This window comes from Thalia democratica, chromosome 1 (genome assembly GCF_965202585.1).
Source record: "Thalia democratica chromosome 1, ktThaDemo2.hap1.1, whole genome shotgun sequence".
In the NCBI taxonomy this organism is placed as follows: Eukaryota; Metazoa; Chordata; class Thaliacea; order Salpida; family Salpidae; genus Thalia; species Thalia democratica.
Window position 1 is genome coordinate 35,772,356 of NC_139165.1, and position 19,384 is coordinate 35,791,739.

Below are 19,384 nucleotides of genomic sequence, written 5' to 3' on the forward strand. Positions count from 1 at the left end.
GAACTTTATATTTATACCGAAATATTAAAATTTATACCTAAAAAGAATTTGAAAAAGTAACTTAGCCTAGTATAAATTTAAATAGGTTTAAGTAAAACATAAAAGGACAAGGCACCACCGAGACTCGAACTCGGGATCTCATGTTTACTAGACTGGCGCTTTAACCAACTAAGCCATGGCGCCGCTTGAAGAAAACAAGATTATCGCGTTCATATACCTATTTGAATTGTTACTTCACAATTAAAGCGCGATGTCTTAGTATAAAACGCATTTGATATTTTTATTGAAATTAATATACTTTTATATTGCATTTTAGGTTGCTTTTTATTGTATCTTTTATTTGAAAACAGCTTTTTATTAAAAAAATTATTTCTATAAATATTTAAATTTTTCAAAAATTAATCTAATATGTATTGTATTATACTTAATATAAAAACAACTAAAGTACTGTAATGATTTTTTCTCATAATTTAATTAGCACATCCTTTGAAGGAAACCACCCATTGGAAAAAAATATTCAACTGCAACACAATTGAAATATCAAACAGTTGTAAAAGTAATTTTAGAAGCAAAGTAATAGCACACAAAAATAAAACTTTAAACAAAAACAATACAAACGATAAAAATGTAACAAAACATACACTTTTCAATTGCCGCAAAGAACCTTGTCCTTTAAACAACCAATGCTTATTTCGAACACAATCTATAGAGCAACAATAACACCCAATAGAGCAACCAAACAGTAAGTAAGATCTACGGTAAATAGTTTTAAACAAAGATATAGTAATCACAAATCTTCATACAACAACATTAACAAAATACATAAAACAGAACTATAAGATGTAACGTTATAAGGCGTTAAATCCTGGAGATCCTGATAAGCTAAGCTTATCGGAATGTGTATCACAGATGTTCTTGTGCTAAAACTTTATTTCAACTAACGGCGTTTCACTGCTCTCAAATAAATTTAAGAACAGATCTACGGAGTCTCAAAAAGCTCTAAGAATTCTTAGAGCTTTTTGAGACTCCGTAGATCTGTTCTTAAATTTATTTGAGAGCAGTGAAACGCCGTTAGTTGAAATAAAGTTTTAGCACAAGAACATCTGTGATAAAACAGAACTAGCAAACTACATATAGAACTTAAAAGATAACAACACAGACTATAAACATAAATGGGATTTACTGAACAGGAAAAAATCAAAACTTAATACTAAATTCAGCTGCAGACTTTGCAACTTAGAAAAAAAAAACGAAATTGATTAATCAGACAAGACCAAAACACTAAACAAGAAAAGCGAAAGACAAAGTATATGCATTCATTACCGAAAATACTTTTTTAGCAAACTTTAAACTAATAGATAGTAAATTAAAGTAAAATTAAGCCGCAAACACGATGAGTTTAAAACATTTTTCTAATACAACCTTTTGTTTCCATACTTTACAAAAAACTTAATAGCAATTCCTAAAATCTTTTTCAAAATGTATAATTTCATAAACATTTACAAAACTAAAAACAGCGTATTTTTCAAACTTAGCTTACTGCACAAAAACGTTCATTATTACTACGTCATAGGACTTAAAAAAATTAAAACTATAAATTTTTGTAAAACATCTTTAATAAACTAAAACTTTGCTGAGATATATATGTGACAGAAATATATCGTACACGAAACGGCTGTATAGGACTGTTTTTTGTTATATAGTTAAATAAATATATAATATTATATAGACAAAATAAGCAAAAATTTAAGAAAAAAGGAAGTTTATGTATATAAACCAAATTAAAACAGCTTAAATATTTGGGGATGTAGTTCAGGGATATATTAGGTTTTAAACATAGATTTTTATAATCAAACGGTTTTTGTTTTTTTATATTTATAAAACTTTTATGATAAATTGTTTAATTATTCTGTAAAATTAGACCATCTCATTATTTACTTTATAAAAAATTACACACTTAATTATCTAAAAAAGGTTTATTATAAATACAGTATACATACATACTTATATTGTTTATGTAGGCAGATGATAAAAAAACCGCATACTGTATATATAATGCAAATTAATGTTTAATAAACATGTGGGTATGTAGCTCAGGGGTAGAGCACGCGCTTCACTTCAATTCCCGGCATCTCCAGACCTTTTTATAAACAATTACGTGCCATAGACGGAAGTTTCTTTTTACTCAAAAAAATACTAGTGAAACAATTTTTACACAAATAACGTTCGGTTTATTTGAAATTTTAATTTTTTATAAATTTTTTTAAACTTGATTAATAAAAAGATATATATTTTTTTCCCCAAAACATGTTAATAAATATACTTTAAGCTGTCTTTTTGTGTTTTAACCAGTAACGTTAGAAAATGAAGTATGTTTTTATTGTTATGTATTCCATTTAAAAATCTCATAGCATTAATTGGAAAAGACATTTTACTATCACTTGACTAGGAGCTTTTGATAAAAATTACACTTAAAGCGATAAATAAAAAAAAATTGCTAAAAAAAAGCTTAGCTCAAGTTATTTAAAAAGAGGCTATATACTTTTTAGCAAAAACCATTGACAAAAAACTTTTAAAAACGCACCTAAGGTTAGCGATAATTCTGATATATTTTTTTATTATAATCATAGTACACATAGAAAAGTTAATAAAGGCACTACAACATACGTATGTTTAGAAAAAAATCTAAGTTAGCCTAGATTTATATATTGAAAAACTATAAAAATCATGTAATAAGTAAATACAATTGTAAGTTAGTTAAAATTTGCCTAAAAAATACAACTGTTTTGATTTTTTCAATTATTTTTTTTACAAAAATAGAATAACCTACTAAGCTTAGGATTCAATATATACTAGATTATGTTAGAAATGTTTAGACTTAAAACAGTTAATAAAGTTTTTACTGAATATAAAATTAATATTACTTGTCTTTTTAAGTGATCTTATGTTATTATATTAGTAAAAAAAAAACCGTAAACGTTTCTTACAGACCATTCAGCCAACTTAAGTGTTTCGAGGGTGCATTTGAAATACTGAATGTTCTTTAAAAGTCATTAAATAAGTTATTATCGTAAGTTTTTACAGGTTCGAAAAAAATTATACTTTTAGAAGCTTTTTCCGCAATGTAAAAAATTCTAAACTTATTTCAATTAATATTATAATACAAGCTAATAAGATATATTTATTAGAAAACTTTTATTTTAAAATCAAACTCTATGGAGTATTAAAAATTAAAACATGAATTTTATTGAAACTTCAGAGTCTATAAGACAAATTTATTTAGAATAACAAACAACTTTGTTCTACATAATTTTATATTAAAACTCGTTTTTAAGTTATTAATTTTTGTTTTCATTATGCTTAATTTTAAATGTCAATCTCAACTTATTTGAAACTCTCAGCTAAAATAAAACACTTTAATATTAAAGAAAAATAACTAAAATGACAACATTTTATTCAACATATTTGTATAAACTAAGTATGATATTTTATAAAAGTTTTTACAACACAGTGCATACTATGCTTCAACATAAAACATCTTTATTCTAGTAACAAACTTACATTTTGATACTTAAAAATAAAACGTTCAAACCTCTTTTCAACGCACTTTGTGTCGTGCTTGAACACCTTCTTTTTGGGCTGCATTTTGGTAAGCAGCTTCGCTCCCCTCGGGTTTTTGTTGGGCAGGAACCGAGGGTTCTTCAGGAAATAGTGTCAGTGGTATAGTTGTGAGTTTTATCGCAATTGAAATAAACTTGTTTAAAATTTTTAATTTTATATTAACAGGAGATAAGCTCGCAAAAGCAGTTTGAAGTTAACACTTATTTAATTAGTTTGAAAATGTTTTAATTTATAAAAAATAAATATTTATGATATATAAAAAAGAGGCTAAATGTTAAAAAAATATATATACAGATTGTTTAAATAGCCACATTTTGAAATGCAACAAAATTGTTCAAAAAGAACATTAACTTGTTTAATTTTTCAGTGATATTCTTTTACAAATAGAATAATGCTTTTAAACATACGCATGTAAAAAAAAAACGATGATAACTAAAACTAAATAATATACAAACTGAATGTACTATATTTTAACAACATAAAGTTTAGAGTAGTACTTTCAAGCAATTTTTTTTTCTAACATAGTCATAAATACTATTTACTTTTTTTAACTAACAATCTCCACTATACCAAGAAGTATATCACCATCTAGTTATTTTTTAGATATGATTTCTTTTATACTTTTTATATATATTTTTAACATTTTTAATTACTTAACTATGAATGTTTGCTAAAACTATCAAGTAACTAAAATTATAAATAGTTCTATATTTCTTCCTGATATTTATGAGTGTTTTTCTATCAGTAAAAAAACTTACAAAAACTAAATAAATAAAACTAAGCATACAATATAAAACACTCTTATACTTATTAAAATAAATTAGTATAATAAATAATACTTGTTTCCTTGTTTAAAAAAAAAGAACGATTTAACATTCATATGAGTTTTTTTTTTTGGAAATTTAAATTTTTAAATGAAGCTAAAATCCATGGTGCGAAGTAACTATAAAAGAGTTTGGAAACGTTGTAGCAAGATTTCATGAATGAAAAATTAGTTCTAATGCATATATAAAAATAATGCTGTAAAAAAAGCACTATGCGTTTCTTTTTAATAATTTTAAAATGTTAATGTTTTAATTTTTAATGATAAGTCAAAAAATGTTCCTTATAAACCTTATTACTAAAAGAGTATAATGATAGTTTTTATTGAAAACTTAAAAAATTGTTTGTCTTTTATGACTTAATTTACTAAAATGTTTACTTTTTTTTTTCTAATTTGGTATCAAAACATTTTCTTAGTATATAGAACTTAAATCAACTTTTTTATACTTATTCTATTTTATACAATTGTATGCTAATTTCTAAAAGATCTAAACATTATTTTATAAGTTTTCGAACAACATAACTATTTAGAACTATTTAACTGGGTAGCTGTCAAATTTGCACGAGGGGACAAAGTTTCAAGAGGGCACAAAATTGCACAAATATACTTTTTAACGAAGGACTTATTTTGCACGTAGATACTTTTACACGAGCAGACAATTTTGCACGGGTTGTATTTTAAACTTGTTTTCTTTTATTTTTATTTTTTTAGTTAATTTAATTTTTACTTATTAGTTTATTTTATTCTTTTGTTTTATATTACTATTACTGTTACCCTTAACCCTTATCCTAAGTCGTTTTTTTTTACTGTCACTGTTACCCCTAACCCTTACCTTAAGTCGGTACCTTTTTTTTTCTTTTTAATTAGCTAATTTTTATTCATTGTTTTTCTTTTTTATTATAATTTTAATATATTCTTTAACTGTTACCCCTTGGTAACTTTTTTTTTTAGTTTTTCATTTGATCAATATTTTAGTTTTTTTTTCTTTTTTCTTACTCTAGTGCAAAACTGTAACTCGTGCAAAACTTACCTTTTGTGCAAATTGGTCTTCATGCAAAATTATCTTCATGCAGTTTTGTGCCCTCGTGCATTTATGTCTTCGTGTAATTTACTCCCGTCTTGCAATTTAGTAACACCATGCAATTTTTAGCCGCTCCCATTTAACTTCAACTTAGCGTTTTGTAGATGCAAGTTTACAAAATGTTTTGATAAATCTAATAATTCATATTATATATTTTGAAACTAATTTGTTCTTTTTTAATCAGTGTAAGTTATTAATTAAATTATGTTTTAATTAAGATAACACCACATGAATTAGATTAAAAATTTATTAAGTATTATTATACAAAACTTGACTAAACTGAAAGACTGAGAATAGATTTAATAGTTTTTTTAATTACTAAATGGTTTTTTTAATGTTATACATTTTTGTATCATATCTTTACCCATTAAAGAATTATTACTTACAATCAGATTAGTCTATTATTTATGGTGTATTTATTTTAACTGAAGCAGTTTTAAACTATTGTTTGGAAGTGTGTCAAACATTATTAGTTTACAAATCAAGCAAAACACTCTAAAAATTCTTATTAATAAATGTGACGCCTACCAACGTCATAATTTGATTGTCTTCAATTAGCAATTGCTGACGTCATTTCACAAAAACAAACGCGTCACCGATATCGATCAGGTGAGATGAGTGATGCTAAATTGTACACATCGTTGACAATTGCTTCCTATGAATGCAGATGTTATTTGAAGCCGCATACATTGCGGCCAACTTAAACTCACTGCTACTTTTGTGCGACACTGCTTGAAGCGGCGTTATCAACCAAAGCAAACCGGATGTTAAAATGAATGTAGTGAAACTTTTTTTCGAATTGCTTAGCGACATTCTGTAGTGCCATTCAAAAATTTTTTTTTATTTTTTTTTTGCTTCTTTTGTGTCACGCCGTATTAAACGGCATGATTCGCACAAAATTGTCTTGAAGTTTTATGATTTAGCTTGTCTTAGTTGCTTACAACCATTAACAGCTCGAAATTATTAGTCAAACATATATAATTTTGACATAAATCACTTCACAGTATAGCAACCCTTCATACCATCTGTCCTATTAACAATGCTGATTAACTAACAATGTTTGGTTGGTGCAAATCATGTCATTTAGTACAGTGTGACTTAAAAGTAGGTTTTGACTAATTTATAACTCGACATTGACTAACAGGTGCAAGCGCTGCTGAAGATCACTAAATGCAACTTATCGTCACATAACTGCTATAGCTTCGTTCGTGCTAACAAAACCGTTTCAAGCAATGTCGCATAAAAGTTTAAGCAAATGGCAATGAGTTTAAGTTAGCTGCATAAAATGTACACAGGATACACAGGATGCTTCCGTTTTTTTTTTTTTTTTGCATTTAATTATAAAACAACATTCATTTCACCTGATCGATATCGGAGACGCGTTTGTTTGTGTGAAATGACGTTTGTTGCTTGAAGATAATCAAACTATGAAGTTGATAAGCGTGACGTCACTTAAAGGAATTTTGAGTGTTTTGCTTGATTTGTAAAATGATAACTTTTGACACACTACTACGTAACAGTCTATAATTTAATGAGATTTTAAACATCAAAAATTTTAAGTTAGTATAGTTTGAATGGAAATAATTTCTGATTATTGTTTTTTTCTGTTTATTTTTCTTTGGCAAAAGTTACTTTTTTATCCATATCTCAAAAAATTAGTTGAAAAAATAAATAACTTAGGACCTAAGTTAAAAACGCAAATAGCATTAAATGTAAAAGCAAAACTGTTAATATAATGTTAATTAACAACATACCTTTACTTAAGTTTTACTTGATAAACTCTATAGTTTGTTTTAAATTTGAATTTATTCATACGTAATAATTTAAACTTATTTTTTAAACTGTTTTACTAAACAAAATTTTTTCAAAATAGTTTTACAACTACCATTTAAGTATGAAACTTGTATAGTTTTGAAAACGATTGTGAAATAGATATGAAATAAAATAAGTAATCTCAATATACTAAGTTTCATTTTATATACAAATAATTAATCACTGTATAACTTTTTTTACTTTAAGATAAACTTAAATTAATTAAATTTTTGCTTTTTTTTTTTGTGAAACTAACTTGTCTTATAAAGTTCTTTATACTATGTGAACGATATTAATAAACTTGTAGAGAAGTTATCTCTGAACATTATTTTTATGTTCTCATATGTTTGACATTAGCTATTAGAAAAAATATAACTAAAAGAAAAATATTGAATGAAAAATAAAAAAGTCTGAGATTAAGGAAAAAAATCATAATTAGCCTACATTTCAACAAAAACACTTCAAACAGGCCTTAGTTCTTTACATAAACTTGTTGTTAACTAACCCGATCGCGCAGCCACCCTGAAGTTGTTTCCATTCTTTATAAGCTCAAGTTAGAACAACGTTTTGACATTGTCAGCTTGTCTCACTGCAAATAAAAGATTTTACTTAAGATCTAAAGTTTTATTTCACCATTAAAAAAAGTTATGAGCTTAAATCTGGTCTCAAACGTGTAAAATTTTATTCAAAACTGTATACTTTTATTCTAGCATTCACAATATGACTATCAGATTTTTTTTTCAGTATTATAACTTTTTACGACAAACAGTAAATTAATAGATGAAGTTTTATATCTTCAAATTTTTTTTTTACCAGACGCTTAAAAATTTATGCTACTTTACTTAAAAGTCCAAGCTGAAAAAATGTTGAGTCTGTGACAGAAGCTTTTATTAAATGTTTTAATAATTTTAATAATCAAAACTTTATTTTCTTTTTAAATTTTAGTATGTTTGGGTAAGAAGGTTTAAGAATAAGGGTATGGAAGCTTTTTTCAGCTTTTATTAGCTCAGACTAACATTTAAATATCATTTTCAAAAAAATACAGTTGATATATATTTCTGTTTTAAAAAAGGTAAGATTATCAAAAAATTATATACAGTCGAGTTATTAAAAACTTGTATGCAATATTAATTTGTTTATGCTAAAATCAGGTGACGTATTTTGTAGCTCAGAAACACACAAAAATTAAACTATATTAACTAGTATAGATACAACGTACAATTTGATTCTATTTTCAAACTACAAAATTTTTATTACCTAAAATAAACAAATTATGTTAAAAGTTTTAAAGTTTTTGAAATTTCTATACAAAAGAACTAAGTTATTTTATAGGTAAAAATATAACCATAAAACTATATAAATATAGGTATAAAAATTCTTAAAATTTGTTTTTGAATGACATATTGAAAATAAAGATAACACATAAAACAAAAGTTAAATGTGTCATAATAAGCAAGTTCTTTTAAGTTTTGTAATAATTTATAAGTTTTATTAAATATTTTATTGCAAATATTTTTAAGAGTTTTTATTGAAACTTTAATTTTTAAAACTGAAGGAGCTTTTTAAATTAGTGTTAAAAAGTTTAAAACTTATATTTTATTGTTTGAAAAGTAATGAGATTTTTTTAGTTTGTATAACAGTAAATTAATCTTTTTGAACTACTCGCAATAGCTTTAGTGGCAATGACTTGAACATGTTTATTTAAATAGTTCATCTTGTTTAAAGTTCACTATTAGTATTCAAAATCTAAACTGGTTAGTTAAACTGCTTTTAACTATCGAAGTACAGTAAAACTTTACCATAGCTTTACATTAAATTTTTTGTAAAACTCACAAATATTTTTACTTACTTTCGTACATTTACGTAGAATAGTTTTTAGATTTACTGCCTAATATACAACAATAAGTCAGAAACTTGATTAAAAGTAAACTTAGCTAACATGATGCTAAACATCATCAGCAAAAAATTAAAGCTAGCTAGCACGATTTGTACAAAGACTTGCAATTTTTGAAATGATACAACTCGTCTAAAACGAACTGACAGGAAAAATAGTCAGTGAGCGCTTATGTGACAAATATTTGCGCAGACATGTTAGACTTAGTAAGCTGTGCTTGTTTTTTAACATGTACGATACTAGCAAAAATGAACTGTAAATCAGCCAGACTAGCTTATTAAAAGTTTCCAAGGTTGACGTACATTATTGCTATTTAAAGTGTTTGTTATGTATTTAGGCTGTCAGTTAGACAACGTTGCGTTGCCTTAAAAAGACAGTCTCGATACATATTTGACTTAGCGTATTATTATGTGGAGGTTTTTTTTTCTAAGATTTTTATAGATCTGTTTCCATCTTCAAGCTACGTAACACTAAGCAAGAACTTTTTCGTAAAGAGGATTATGTGATCAGATTAAGAATTAAACTTTTTTAGAAACATTTATACTTTAAACACTACTTGTAATTTTTTGTTAACAATTTTAATAAACAAATACTACTTTAGTGTTTTGATTAATTTGTAAACTGCTAATACATGACACGCTTTTAATTGATAGTCTTTAAGTTTTTCAAATTTAAAAACTGTTCAATAAAAAAAGTTTAAGTATAATTTCCATAATACATTTTTCATTCTATCTACTAAAAAAAATAACACTTTTATATACTTTTTCGAAAATAAATGTGAAAGAAAAACTAATAATAAGCAACTGTTGATTAAAAAAACATAAACAACTAGCCTTAATTGAAAAAAAAATTACTAAGTAAAATAAGGCTGTATTTAAGTATCACACACGAAAAAAAAGGGAAATGAAGGTTAAACATAAAAACCATGGAAATGCAAACTTTTAAAAGGTTAAAAACAAAAAATTATCCATTTTTATAAAAAAAAAATCAAAGTTTTTATTAGGGATAAAATGTGTAAACTAAATGTTTTGTTGTTGATAAAAAAGTGATTTATCATTTCAAATGAGGTTTTTTAAATTTAAATAAATATATATTTATTATTTATTTTCATTTAATAAGTTAAGTTACTGTTAACTTTTAAGTCCTTTAAGTTTAACCTTCAATTTACGCTTAATTAACATTAAGTGACTACAACTTTTTCTATAACTTTTTACAATTTCTTTGCGTTCAAAATTTAATACTTTAATAAAATTAAAAAAAAAATTGTTAAAAGTTATCTATAATTTTTTGTTTCTAAATGCAATAGCTTAGTTAGTGTCATCAACCTGTGTAGTACGTTTACTTATTTAGTTTATCTACATTTATCAAAAACACAATTGTTAGTGAATAATATCTAAACTATTAGTGAATTTAAATTTGAACATAAATTTTAATAAATTGTAAAAACTTTAATCACTAACTAAAATTATTCGGTTTGGTATAATTATAAACAATCTTTGCTTATCTTAGTATACTTGGGATATAATAGTTAAAAATTTTACTTAGCGATGTGCTTAACAAAAAATTAGCTAAAACGTAGCTAAGCTGACAAGATGCTGCTTTTTATCAACAAGTTTCTACAGCGAACAATTTTGAATTTTAGGATAAACTTTGTGTCACGCAAAAAACTTTAGTTAAATTTAAAAGGTTGTATTTTAGAAAAACTAAATCATAAGGTTATTTTATATGTAAGCAAATAATCTTAAAATAAATAAAAGATCTTTTCTTATAAGTCCCCTATAAATCCTATATTTTACATTTTTTCAAAGCTCAATATATTAAATGTATTATTAATAGATAACTAAAAAAATTACCTATATTTTATTTTAATTTAATTTAACTTTTGTAAACAACATGTTAATGGTAACTCTTATTTTATATTTAATTTTAATTTTATGTGTATTTGATTTTCTAATTCATTGCTCTAAATATTTTTGGTTTTTCAGCTTTTATTAGCGTCTGATGAACAGTTTTGCAGAAAAACGGCGTAACGCAATAAAAGTTTAACAATAATTTGTATAGATTATCTTAAAACTACAAAATACATACATCTGACTATTTTTCAATTGTATTTGAATATTATACACAAAAATCTAAAAAAAAGCTTAGTTATAAAAGATTTTAGAAACAAAATATCTCCGAAACTCTGAAAATATTTTTTTCATTTCTATTAAAGGTCAAATTTGTACAAAAAATTTAACTGCATAAAATTAAGTATAATTTATAAGTTTCATTTCAGTTTTTAATAATATAAAAATGTTATAACTTAATTTGTATATATTATAAAGTTATTTATAAGTTTCAAGTTCTTAAAGTTATAAGTATAATTTAACTTTTTTTCAACATAAGTTGAAAACAATTTATCCTACAATCTTTTAAAATTACTTTGCACTTATGAATTTATACCTATTTTTTTTTAATTTGTCTAAAATACTTTTTATATGTTAGTACTTTTATCTATTTACAATAATTTAGTGGCAAAAAGCAGTTTAGTATGTATCTTTAAAAGGTTAATCTAAATTAGGTATAAACAAAACAAAAACGTAATAAGAGAATAACAACTAAATAAATTAATAAACTTATGCTTAATCATAAAGGTTCAGTAAAAACTATATGTTTCAACCAGTTCTTTTGTTTCTTTTTAAAATAAAAACTTCGCTTACTTTTGTATATTTATGACATAAAAATTTTCTTATAAATGTGCTGAACATCTACCATATAGCCATAAATTAGTTACAAGACGCTACACCTTACCTGCAAAATTTTACACTAAAGCAGGTGGACTTATGAGAAGACTTGTACCACTTAAAGTGATATAAAAGCGCCTAAAAGTTTATGCTATTTAAGCACTTTTAGTTGGAAATTTGTAGGACAGCTTTTAGCAAGCTAAAATACAAGCTGACAATATGATATCAGTAGAGTTTTATATTAAGTCAGCTTAACTTATAAGTCGACTTGCAATTATTAGGCAATGCAACTCAATTTTATTAAGCTAGTCTTGCTGGTTTACCGTTGAACATGCAACATACTAGCAAAGTTGAACAGTTGATCAGCCAGGATAGCTTATAAACTAGCGAGGCTGCTGTACATCGTTGCAGCCAAAGTGCTTACTGAACACTTTGGCTGCCAGTATATTTTAGGCGATGTTGCATCGCCTTCAAAAATTCTCCAACAATGAATGAAATGCAACGAACAGAAATGGTAGGCGCCTGCAGGTTTTGCTTTTATATCGCGATTTTCGTTCAGTTGTTGCGTCGTTTGACACTACGTAGCATTAAGCGAAAAGTTTTCATGATGTAATTTCAAACGTAATTTGAGAGAATAAGTTTTGAGCTTGAGAATCTTAATGTTGTGTGGTTTCTTATCATAATGTTACTTGTAATATATTCAGTAAAAGTTTAAATAAAATTTTAGAATTTTAATATGTATTAAAAGCGTTTAATTAAAACAAACACTAAATTTGGTATATATTAATTAATCTTTTTTCTAAACTGGTTTTATTTTTTTAAATTGTATTTGCTTATTATAATACTTGTTTTTTAACTGTATGTTATTTTATTGTTGTACTAAATTTGTCTTAAAACCTGTTTTAATTTTAATAAGTTTCAAAAGTTTACGTATAACTATTTGAATACAAAAAAGGAACTTAAACTGATCAATGGCTTTAGAGGTGCCAAAATTTAAAGCAATTAATTACTGAAAATAAACTTTTTATTAAACTTAGAATAAAAGATTTTTATTGTAGAAAATTACAACTACTTATCAACAGAATAAAATTATAAAAAGCAAAAGATATTTTTAACTACAACAACTACTAAATAATGTTTAATAACTTAAATAGATTAATAATATAGATAAATGCTATGTTTTTTTGATATTAAACTATAAGTTAAATTAATTTTGTAAACAATTACTAGCAGCAAATAGAGTTTTTAACATTTGTGTAATAAAATAACAGCACTTTTTTACTTAATTAAATTGTTTTCAAAAAACTAAATTAAGTTTTTTTTTTGATTGTTAATGAAAAGTAAGAAGAAAGGTAAATGGTTTAAAACAAAATGAATAAGTGTGGAAAAAAGAAGTTTGAAAACAAATACTGAATAGTTTTTAATGTGCAGTACTTACTATAAAAAACATTAAATAATTGAACAAATAAACAATCAGTTATAAGCAAAAATATTTTAAAATATTTCAGAATTAAAATGTATTATAAATACTTAACAATATTATAAAACTGAATTAATTTAATACTAAGTAAAAAGTAGTCAAGTACATTTTAGTACAGTTTTGCAAAGTACATTTTAGCAAACTTAAAAAGATTAGATAACTAAACTAAACTCTGTAATAAAAAACTTTTATAAAATTTTGTTTATAAAAGACTTACAATAGCTACTTTATAAAATTTTACAACTTAAATTAATTTATAACATAGCTGGTGTTTTGATAATAGAATTTTAAATGTTGTAGATAATCAGTAGCAGTAGCACATATGTTTTTATTAATTTATATTTGTTTTGAAAAATATATACAACAACAACTTACTTTATTCTCGTGAGTTTTGAAGGCAACACAATGTAGTCTAAAGCAGATTGACAGCCAAAATGCTCAATAAACACTTTGGTAGTGTATATGTGCAGCAGTCAAAGTTGTAAACAAGTATAGCTAGCTTTTAGGTTTTAGTTTTTTAGGTATACTTGTTTACTATTTAACATGCAATTTTACCAGCAAATCTGTATAGTAAATTAGCCTTGCAAGCTTTTCAAAAGCTAACAAGGCAACCATACATTGTTGCTGCCAAACAAGCATTTCAGCTGTCAATTAGGCGACATTGCGTCACCTTTAAAAATTCGTCAAGACATCTATCTCCGGACGCCGGGTAGTTGACAACTCTGCTTTATTTTTATATCGCTATTGTCATAGAGTTGCTGTGTCGATTGAGCTGACGTGGCATTAAACGATGACATTTTGTGACGTCACCTAACTACGTAGGCGCTTTTGAGAGAATAAGCCCTGAGTTTAGATTAAAAATCAATGATTTTTAAGTTTTATATTTTTAAAACCTCTAGTAATATTTTACTATGACTAATGTGGTACTGAAATAAGATTATCAAAACTAGTTGTAAACTTAATATACAGTATTTTAGTTTTATTTATTTGTAAACAAATAGCATCTATCTATTTAAAATACTGATATTTAAACTGTAAACTTTTTTTAACATTTAAAAAAAGGGTTAAAATTATCTTAAAACAAATTTTATTTTAGTAATTTTTATAATTTAGCGGATAGTTTTTAGTATGCACTATTAAATAAAAAAACAATTAAAAGTAATGAAAACAATATTTTTGGTTAACTTAAAATGCATAATGATAAAAAAATAATGTAAACTGCAATGAATAACGAACAAAGGTGTTTTTAACAAACATAAAACGTTTTATTATTTATAATGGTTACTAAATAATAATTAACAACTTGAAATTATTTGTTACTGATGTCTACGTCATTTTGGTAATAAACATTGTAAATGATTAGGGGATACAGCACATTTTTTGGTCGTATTGTAATACACATTCAAGTCATTATGATTTGGATGTGTTTTTGCGTCATTGAGAATAATCTGAAAAAAAAATTACAAAAAATTCAAAAAAAAAACAACTGCTGCCCTAAAAACTAATTTCAACCCCAAAAATCACATACTTTACGACTTTTTGACTTAAACAGTAATAAAATCACTTTAAATGTCCTAGACTTATAATTTATGTCTTCAATGAAAGCCTGTTCTTATTGACATATATTTAAAGACATATTAACTGCTTTTGATGTATTATGACGTCATAATCATTCTAAATGTGCAAAATGTGTCTGTAAAATGTAGGGGTAGGGAGTACAGCACATTTTTTGGTCATATTAAAAAATTCAAATAAGTACATATAGGATGTGTTTTTGCTTAGTTATACAGAATCTAAAAAGAAAAATTATAATTTTGCAAAGAAAAAAGTCGTTGCCAAAAAACTTAATTTCAACCCCAAAAATTACATGTTTTTTGATTTTTCGACTAACATAGTAATAAAATTTCTTATACATGTCCTAGACTTACAACTTATATCTTAAATAAAAGCTTATATTCATAGGCACAAATTAAAGACATTTCAACTGGTTTTGTTGTTTAATGACGTCATTATTAGACTAAATATGCAAATTTTGTCAGTAAAATCTAATTTCTAATAAAAAAAGCAAATTGTTCTGCTGTTTTACTTTTAGCTTTAGATTTAGAATATACATGTGTCAAGTCAGCTAGGAAGAAAGATATTACTGAAGTAATGTCATTTCGTTGATTTATATATAAAATACATTTTAAATCTCTCTTCGTAATTACAAATTATGATTATTGAGAGCTTTTGTCTAAGAATAAAAGATCTAGACTTATATATTAAAGAAATTACATGTAAATTTATTAAAATTAGTGTAATTTTATTCTTTGAACTTAAGAATTTTTATTTAACTAAAGAATAAATGCTTGTCTCTAGTATTTTTTTATTAGCTTGAAGTATGTTATAGTTTTTAAAATACTATTAGTTAAAATTTATAAAGTATTGTACAATTAATAAGTTAAAACTTAATTTCTTAGTTTGTTTAAGTGTTTAAATCTCTAATTTTAAAGCTTTTTATCAAATAATTTTTAATTTTAAACTTATAGCATCTAATTATTATTGTATTTACTCATATAAAATGCTTTTAATAAACATAATTTGAAATAGAGAGTTATATTAAATAAGAAAGTGATTTTGAACATATATATATATATATATATATTACACATGCAATTGAAATGGCATTACATCAGTAATATCTTTCTGCCTAGCTGACTTAACACATTATATATTCTAAATCTAAAGCTAAAAGTAAAACAGCAGAAGAATATGCTTTTTATACTAGAAAATAAAGTCAGATTTTACAGACTATATTTGCCTATTAAGTGTAATAATGACATCATAATACAACAAAACCAGTTGAAATGTCTTTAATTTGTGCCTATAAATATAAGCTTTCATTTAAGATATAAATTATAAGTCTAGGACTTGTATAAGTAATTTTATTACTGTTTAAGTCAAAAAACCGAAAAACATGTAATTTTTGGGGTTGAAATAAGTTTTTCGGCTGCAACTTTTTTTTTTTTCCAAAATTATAATTTTTCTTTTTAGATTCTTTTCAACTAAGCAAAAACACATCCTATATGTACTTATTTGAATTTTACAATATGACCAAAAAATGTGCTGTACTCCCTACCCCTACATTTAATAGACACATTTTGAACATTTAGGGTGATTATGACGTCATAATACATCAAAAGCACTTAAAATGTTTTCAAATATATGTCAATAATTATAAGCTTTCATTTAAGACATAAATTATAAGTCTAGGACATCTATAAGTGATTTTAATACTGTTTAAGTCAAAAAATCGAAAAGTATGTGATTTTTGGTGTTGAAATTAGTATTTTGGGCAGCAGTTGTTTTTTTTGAAGTTCTTTTTTTTTTAGATTCCTTATAATAAAGCAAAAAATCATCCAAATCATAATGACTCACAAGTTTAGCAAACATCACCCAAGTACTCCCTATCCCTAAAATGATCGATAGCATGATAAATAGCAGATACAGTTAACAATTGTTAACTCGATACTAACATTTAATAAACAGTACTAAAGGCAATTTTAAATAACTTATCTTTCGGAAAGTATATAATGTGTTACCAAACAAGTTTTAAGACATAAATGATGTGTTATTTTATACTTGTAAAAAAGAAATACATGTGAAGTGTCTTTACACAATTTTTGCCAAAAAATAATTTTACGACTCACATTTTTACTCATACCAAAGTAAAAGCTCAAGAATGTGGTACTTGCAAGAATAAGTTGACTAAGAAGAGCGCTTTAGTCCGACCTTTTAAAATTCATTTAGATTACGAACCTTATGGTTGAGTAGAGTTTAGTAAACAATGTACTGTTAGTTCTGATCGATGTAAGCATGTACTTATTAATCATAAGGATCTGAGTAAGGAACAACAATCAGAACTGAAGTGCAAAATACAGAGAAGCACTTTTCATGACCAACTTAAGACAACACCTAAAATTATTTTTAATAAGCCTTATTGTTAGTAGTTTGCGTTTAAAAAAAACGCCTGAAAATTTAAATAAAACACAATATTCTTGTTAGTTTAATTTTATATTTTTAGCTCCAAGCCTCGTGGAGCAAATTACTTTTGAAAACTTTGCTTTATATGGGTGTATTTAAAATAGGGAAAAAAGACTATTTCACTAAAAACTTATTTTCTCCTACGTTTTTGAGTAAATTATCTCAAACGTTTAGAAAATGTTCCGTGCCATATTTAAAAAATTATTTCTTTTAACTTTGTTATTTGAAAATTTTATTCACAATAACAAAAAAATATTCTTTTTTATTAATATGTTTTTTAAACTAAACATAGTTATATACGAAAAAAATGATAACAAAACTATTGAAAAGTATTAATTTATAAAATAAAAATTGTGTGTTTTGACTTATTTGATAAAATTTTTCTTAAAGGTTATATGCTAGTATTTAATGTATCAATACATGATTCTATTGAAAGTAGTGTAGGAAAGCAAATTATAACACTTACTTATACAAGATGTAACTTGTAACTAAAAATAAAACAAGCGTAAAATAAATTTTGTATAATTTAATAATATATATGTATTTCTTGATTTTTTTATGTTATTAAATTTCTTGTATAGACGTTTTAAAAAATTCGGCTATTTTAACTTACTATGATATAATTTACATGTGAATTTTAAAACAAATTAGTCTTTTAGGTTTCTAATAATATACTGTATATTTTTTAATACGGAAGTATTATACTCGACTGTAACAGTTTATAAGATGTTCTGGAACTAAATATTGTTCTCATTAATTTAATTAGTAACTAATTTGCCTAGTTTCTATCAATTAAAATGACATAAACAAGGTTGTATATGTTTTATATAATTACATAATGATGAGAACACTTCTGGTTTGTTGATTTTTTTTTCTGTATTTTTTACTGATTTTTATTTCGTTATAATATAGTTCTTTGTAGTATTTAATTAAAGATTTCGTCGTTTATAAAACGTAATTTTGGTAGTTTTTTATAACATTTTTATCTTATTTATCAAATTTTTCTGTTACTATTTCTCTGTGTCGTTTTTTGAGATTTTATAAAAATATTTGAACGTTTGTGTTAAAATGCATATATATTACCTCATGATCTTGGTTGTTAAAAACATTGTATTCACAATTTAAGCACTTATAGGTGGTTTTTTAACCTGACTTTTATCTAGCCTTGAGAAATTAAGTACTAATAAACGTATAAATAATCATCGGACGCATTTTAATACTACTCTGCTCTTTTCTTAAATTAAGAGTACATTTTAAAGTAATTGTTAAAAATTGCTTAATTATATTTATTCGGCAAAAGTATTTCTAAAGCTAAAAACACGTCGGGTGCAATTCGAGACCATTACTTAAAAAAACTTATTATTTTTTTTTAGTAGTAATACCATTTCAGACATCTTAAATGACGGTTGTATAAAATATTTTTCTGTCAATTGGTTTGAATGATTAAATTAAATTAAATTAATTGAACAAAAACGAAGAGACTAAAAAAAATATGTTTTAAGAACCTGATGTTTTGAAAGTCCTTACAGTCATCACCTCAATACTAACCTGAATTGAAAAAAAAACAAGCAATTTTGAAATAATTCTTTTTTTAATGACGTCTTAACCGCTGTATGTAACAATAAAAAACGTTTTTTTTTATTGTTAGAAAAAATAAACTTCATTAGCTTCTGATCAATTATTTTAAACTACTAAGTAGTATTTAAATTTTTAATTTTGTAACCTAACTATTTGATGTTGTTAGATAAGATCATTGAGATTAACATTTGATTTTGATACACTTTTTCAAAAACTATTAACTACAGTAGACTACCGCTTAAGTACGCACTTTTTTTGGTACGCATCCCGCCTTAAGTACGCACTTATCCAGAAAGACAAAAAAAAATCTTTCTGGACAATTACAGCATCTAAAAGATTTAGAGTC

The 19,384-nt window shown here is 24.9% G+C and overlaps 1 non-coding gene across 1 annotated transcript; it reads right to left on the reverse strand.

Annotated features, from left to right (window-relative positions):
- Nucleotides 1-109: 109 nt before the first annotated feature.
- Nucleotides 110-183, reverse strand: Trnat-agu (transfer RNA threonine (anticodon AGU)). Its single transcript has one exon. It is a non-coding gene; the product is annotated as a tRNA-Thr (tRNA).
- Nucleotides 184-19,384: the final 19,201 nt, after the last annotated feature.